Genomic DNA, 6,140 nt, shown 5'->3' with positions numbered 1-6,140 from the left:
TTTAGGTATGAAAAGTAGGACATGTCCAGAAAAAAGAGGATGTCTGGTCACCCTACCATATCAACAATTTGATGTTTCAGTGTGTGAGTGCTTGTTGCTATGATGCGTCTTTGCTCAACATCTTTGCTCGTTGTAAACCAACCAATCAGTGCACAGCTCATCTTAATATTCATGAGCATACCATAAAAGGAAGAAAACCTGTCGTTTTATTCTTGGGCTTATAACCAGGCTTGCATCAGGGCTCATAGAACAGCAAATATGCCATTTTTAGCCCAACCAATGTTACACACTCATTCAGAGACCATAAGGACAGCACCAAATACTCTATATAATCATTCTATGACCCCTTTAAGCAATTTAGCTCGTTCAGTACAGAATTTCAACAATGTTAAATTCATCCATCCATCCATTTTCTGAATGAGAATAATAGTGTTATACACCTGTTAAATGTCCTCTTAATATTTTACAAGACGCCTGCAAGCTTGAGGGCTAAGCTCCCATTAAGATTTTAGCTGTTGCTGTGGCTCAAGTCTTCTGAACACTGTTTGGGTCAGAGTTTAGAGGTTTTTTCTGCCATCTGCTGCAGTTACCTTCAAAGATTGAAGGTCAAGGCTCCCAGGTCCTCTGTAATCATCACCATGACTTTCTCTTTATCGTAAAACCTTGAATAGCTGAGGACACTACTGCCATGGCAAGCGCATCCACAGTTGCTACAACAAGTGCCATTCAAATAAGCCAGATTTTTGCCGCTAGGACCAGGAAGCAGTACGCTTACTAGCCTCAATGCAGTAATATAGTGACCTTGCTGCTGCTAGGAGCTATATTACAGCTTTGGCTTGACAGTTTGTATAGACGCAGCCCATCTCACAGAGTTAACAAAAATATATTGTTTTGGACATGTAGTGTGTATGACAAATACTATTTTACTATTTACGCACCCTGATATTTTTGCGGTTTTATAACACCAAACTTCAACCATTCTCTACATTTGTATAACTTTTTTTTTTTTTTTGTGGCTGGGCACACCCTTCAAGATCGGGTGAGGAGCTCAGTTACCCAGGAGTACCTTGGAGTAGAGTCGTTGCTCCTGTTGGGCTATATTGCCACAATGGAGTCAAATCAAATCAATTTGATGAAACATTTCAAACCATCCCCCTTCCTTTTTGCACAAAGAAAACAAGGAACGTCTGGAAACTTCCGGCTAAAGGACCAATCAGCTAATAAAAACACAAATCGCAGCAGGAAATACCCCTACGTCATTGAGGGTTTAAATCCCGGAGCGCGAGATCCATCTCTCTCTTCCCCCTGGGTTTTCACACCTGTAAGGAGAGGCCCGTTTCACGTGAAATGCTAAAAGAAAGCTAACTGGAAGTAGCTTTCGTTGTCCTGCCTCAAAAGTCAAGGATCGCAGTGACCCATCGTGCATAGCGCCCGCTGAACTGGGTGGAATCTCCGAAGCTGAATGCTGTGTGGATCTTCCCCCCTTTTCTGAGGACCTCGCTATGGACATCATGGCCTTTCTGCAGGAGGACGCCTCTGCTTTGATAGCCGTAAGTAAACCTTCCTCAACCTAAAAGCCATTAAGTTCCTCTGCTGTAGCATCAAACTAACTTAAAACTCTTCTGACCCCTCCGCGTGTCCCCCTCCTCCCCACGCTTCCTTCCTCGACTGGAAGACGTCTCAAAGTAAAACCCATCGACTTTTCTATTTGATGCTTTAATGAGGTGCTGCGCTCGGGCGAGTAGGTAGATAGGAGAAACTTGAATTAACGCTAATGTTTAATCTGTGCTGGTTATAAGAACTCTGGTTTAATGGTTGAAATAAGTGTGCTGTGAAAAGCTGCAATTGATATTTCTTCCTTCTTTTCTTTCTATCCTGTTTTCCTTCTCTTTCTGCTTTAAGGTTAGTTTATAGAGAATTTGCCCACATTTAACCCATTGTTACAAGCCCCACCCCCCCCTTCATCATAGGAAAACGGGGGTCTCACACACAAACACACACACACACATATACGCACACATCCCCCCCACACACACATACATGCCGCCCTGCTCCTCACATTTGCTGAACGAACGTCTGCTGTTGTTAATGCATTTTAACCATTTATCATTTAAGCTGAATGTATTTATGTTGTTTTAATTGCACTGTTGTTATTATCATACCTGCTGCTATTCCAAACGGACATTAATGAATGTATTGACATCTCGCCTATCTTGGAAATCTCAGAAGCAAGTTAAGTGGACTCTTAGGGTTTTATTCTTTTTTTTTTCTTTCAAACTAGTCATTTAGTCTACCTCGTGTTTATTTTTCTAATAGAATGTAGTGTTTTGCATAGATGTTAGATTTCTGTAATCCTGAATTATTAGAATAAAGACGTCATTGTTTAACTTGCAGTTGTCTGTGATTCATATATACGAATGGTTTATCACTCAGGCCAGATCCACCCTCTTTTGGTAATAGTGCGAATAAACAGAGATAAATGGTTCTTTGATTGAAAAGTAATAGCTCTGCTGATAACCTAGCCTAGGTCAATAAATTGGTGGGGTTACCTGGATTTTAATAGCTGGTCCAGGAACCCTCCAGAGGTGAAAGGCACAAACCCTGGTAAGTAAGCAAATTAGAGCTACAATTATTCAACTAAGAACACTAAATTAATTTCACCTCATATTTTGAATAAGTTAAATAATTAACTATAACTCCACTTCTAGTTAATCATTTATTCATTATCTGCAGGATATAATTTTGCTCAACACTGCTCCACATCAAAAGGAGCCAGCTCCTTGTCGCCTCCCTCGGGAGGTGTTCCAGGCCATTGGGAGGAGGCCTCGTGGAAGGCCCAGGACACCCTTGAGGGTTTTGTCTCTGAGCTGGCCTGGTGTCGCCTTGGGGTCCCCCCAGAGCAGCTGGAAGACGTGTGCGTGGCTCTGGAAGTCTGGGCATCTTTGCTCAGACGCTGCCTCTGCGACCCGGCCCCGGTTAAACTGGAAGAAGATGGATGGATGGATGGATGGATGGATGGATGGATGGATGGATGGATGGATGGATGGATGGATGGATGGATTGTTTTTGTAGTTTTTTTTTTCTGAAGGGTTGTAGTCCCTATTTGAACAACGTCGTTCGCATGTGTGTCCAATTGGTAACAATGTCCAAAAGGCTGATGGCTGTCTGGATTTGTCAGATCCATCTGGAGTTCCTTTCCTAGCAAGGAAAAGGAGGTAGGAGCTATAACTTGAGCCTGTCTTCACAGCATCTCCATTTCCTGTTGAGGCCTTGATATCAATACATTTTTTCATCAACCGCCTTGACTGTATGATCTTCAACCCATACCTTGTGTAGTTTTATCTTGCAGCCGTCTGGTTATTTCCTTCCACGTTTCATTTGCCTTACTGCATCTCATGTCATTATTTCTTTGTTTATGGACTATTTAATGAGGATCTTTGCAATGTTTGATATTAGTTCTCCTTTGATCCAGAAGACCTTTGGTGCTGTGGTATCGGTCTTCATGTGGGCTCAGTAAATCTTGAAACTTTATGTATTATAGATTAATTATCATAAATCATGTGAACTTATTTGATGAAAAAAGAATTAAGCAGTGATATCAATGTTTTTTTTTATTGGATCAAAAAAATGTTTAATTTTACATGAAATAATTTTCCTTTATTTTTCTTTTATTGTGGATTAGAAACTGCAGGCTGTCATCAGGCACTCATCAAAGCAACCAACAATCAGTCAGAACAGAATAATAAAATAAAAACAATGCTGATAGGGGTCAAGGTTGATAGGGGTCAAGTGGGTTTACATGATGGCAGGTGGTCGTATTGCATGACTGGCCAGAAATGAGTGGCAAACAAATAGTTAGGGTTGTGCAATTAATTAAAATTTTACCTGACCTGCCCAACGGTTCTAAAAATAGCTGAGTTTTTGATTTAATAGAGGATTGCCCTGTCTGAAGTAATGCAATTGCAAGTGTATTTACCCCGCCCCCTCAAAGTTATCCTGTGAACCTACATGAGGAAGGTTGTTAACAGTTAGCTTTGGACAAATGACAGAAGGATCACAAAAAACTTGGTTGACAAACAAGCAGAGATGGCAAAAGTACTCACTTTCCGTACTTGAGTAAAAGTACAGATACTTGTGTTAAAAAATACTCTGGTAAAAGTGGAAGTACAGATTAAACTTCTTTACTCAAATAAAAGTAACAAAGTACAGGCTTGTAAATTTACTTAAAGTATAAAAGTAAAAGTAGAAACCACTTTTTTCATGCCGTTGCCTACATTTTAAATGGATGTCTGCCAATAGGAATAGATCTCCGTTGTGTTCATTTTCAATCATCTCGTCGTCCATACTACTATGCTAACGCCACCGCCACCAAGCTGCAATGATTTGCCGCGAATGAATACCGCCGAATCTGTCGATTCATCTTGTAGTGGTGCGTCAAATGCAACGTAGATTCCCATCCAATTAGATTGAATTTGGTATTGATGACGTGAAAAATAATAACGGTAACTCCATTGAAATGATTCAAAACTAAAGTAACGAGCTAATTTTTTAAAATATAAGGAGTAGAAAGTACAGATATTTGTGTAAAAATGTAAGGAGTAGAAGTAAAAAGTCGCCATAAAAATAAGGAGTAAAGTAAAGTAAAAATATCAGAAAAATCTACTTGAGTACAGTAACGAAGTATTTGTACTTCGTTACTTCCCATCTCTGCAAACAAGGGAATTCCAACTCTCTTCTGGGATCACATTGGATTTGATGCAAGGGAAGAGGAGCAGAGGCATGTTACTTGCAAAACATGTTTCTTTGTTGTGGGAGCCCTGACAACCAACAAAACAAATCTTTTTAATCATCTAAAGCGCTATCACTGCGTAGTTTCTGATAACCTAATGAGAGAACAAACAAAGAACAAAAACAAGTCCTTCACCAGTGCAGTGTTCTGTGGAAGAATCACAGCGACTCCCTATTCTACAAGATTGGAGAGACACAAAAAGATTACGCAGTTTATTGCCAAATACCTGACCAAAGGTATGTGGTCTACAAACACCATTGGAAACCAAAGCTTCAGACAAATGGTGAATACGTTGTACAATTCCCAGTCTTCTGTTTTCAGTCTTCTTGTTTTGGTCTAATGCAGTGTTGCATTTATTTACTAAAACGAACCAGCTTGTTTTTTATTTTTGCACGTTGCACTTCATATTGGAGGTGGTAGTTTTTGTGAACTAAATGGTACAGTTCGGGGGCAATATATGTCGCATATTTCCCTTCTATTTATCAGCTCATTTGCAGTATGTTATGGTTGTGTTTTTCTAAAAGAAAATCTGTTTGAGCAATTCTTCAATACTCTGCACTTGAATTTAAATATTATATTTTATATTATCTTATTTAAATTTACTGACATACTTTTATAGTTTTAATGATTTCATTAATGTTTGAAAAATATGTTACATCCTTCTTGCACAAACTAATAAATTAGATGGGTGTTGACAAAGAATCCTTAAGAGAATGGTGATTTCAAGTCTGGCTAACAAAATCGAGTCAAATGTTTTTTCTAGAATCAAGGAGCCGTACAGGTGGCACATCATTGATGTTGACACCAATTGGTATACGACGAAATTCAAAGACCTTTTGAGGGTTTTCATTCTCCAAGAGAGAAACATGTTGAACATCCTGACTTCTGCATTTCTCATCCGGACACAAGGATTGGAATCCTTACAACATTCTCAGCCATCCTGTTGCTCTCTTCACAACATAAGCTAGACTAGCAGTTCTTTGTTCAAAAGAAAGGCTTCCACTGACAAAAGATTTACACGCATTAAGCTGTAGTCAGATTGATTGTGAGTAGAGTTGTATGATTGGTCAACCTACCATTGATTCTGTGACTTTTCATCTCATTTCTCAGCAATCTATGCTAGGGAAACCTTTTTTCAGTCACTGAATTGTAAATGTATAGGTGATTAACCTGCAATGTGTTGACATTAACACCATGACTAAGTGTGTGAGATCGTTTTAGATAATAACGGTTCATATCAAGGAGCAGGATCCAGAGTTTAAGTAAAATAAGTGCCTCTAAAATGACAACAAATTTACACATACATCTGAATAGGTGTTAGTTCAGTCTAACAGTAGAATTCAAGACTCAG

The sequence above is a fragment of the Cyprinodon tularosa genome, unplaced genomic scaffold, assembly GCF_016077235.1.
Source record: "Cyprinodon tularosa strain WSP-4 unplaced genomic scaffold, ASM1607723v1 ctg627, whole genome shotgun sequence".
Taxonomy (NCBI): Eukaryota; Metazoa; Chordata; class Actinopteri; order Cyprinodontiformes; family Cyprinodontidae; genus Cyprinodon; species Cyprinodon tularosa.
This window is presented reverse-complemented; position numbering follows the sequence as displayed.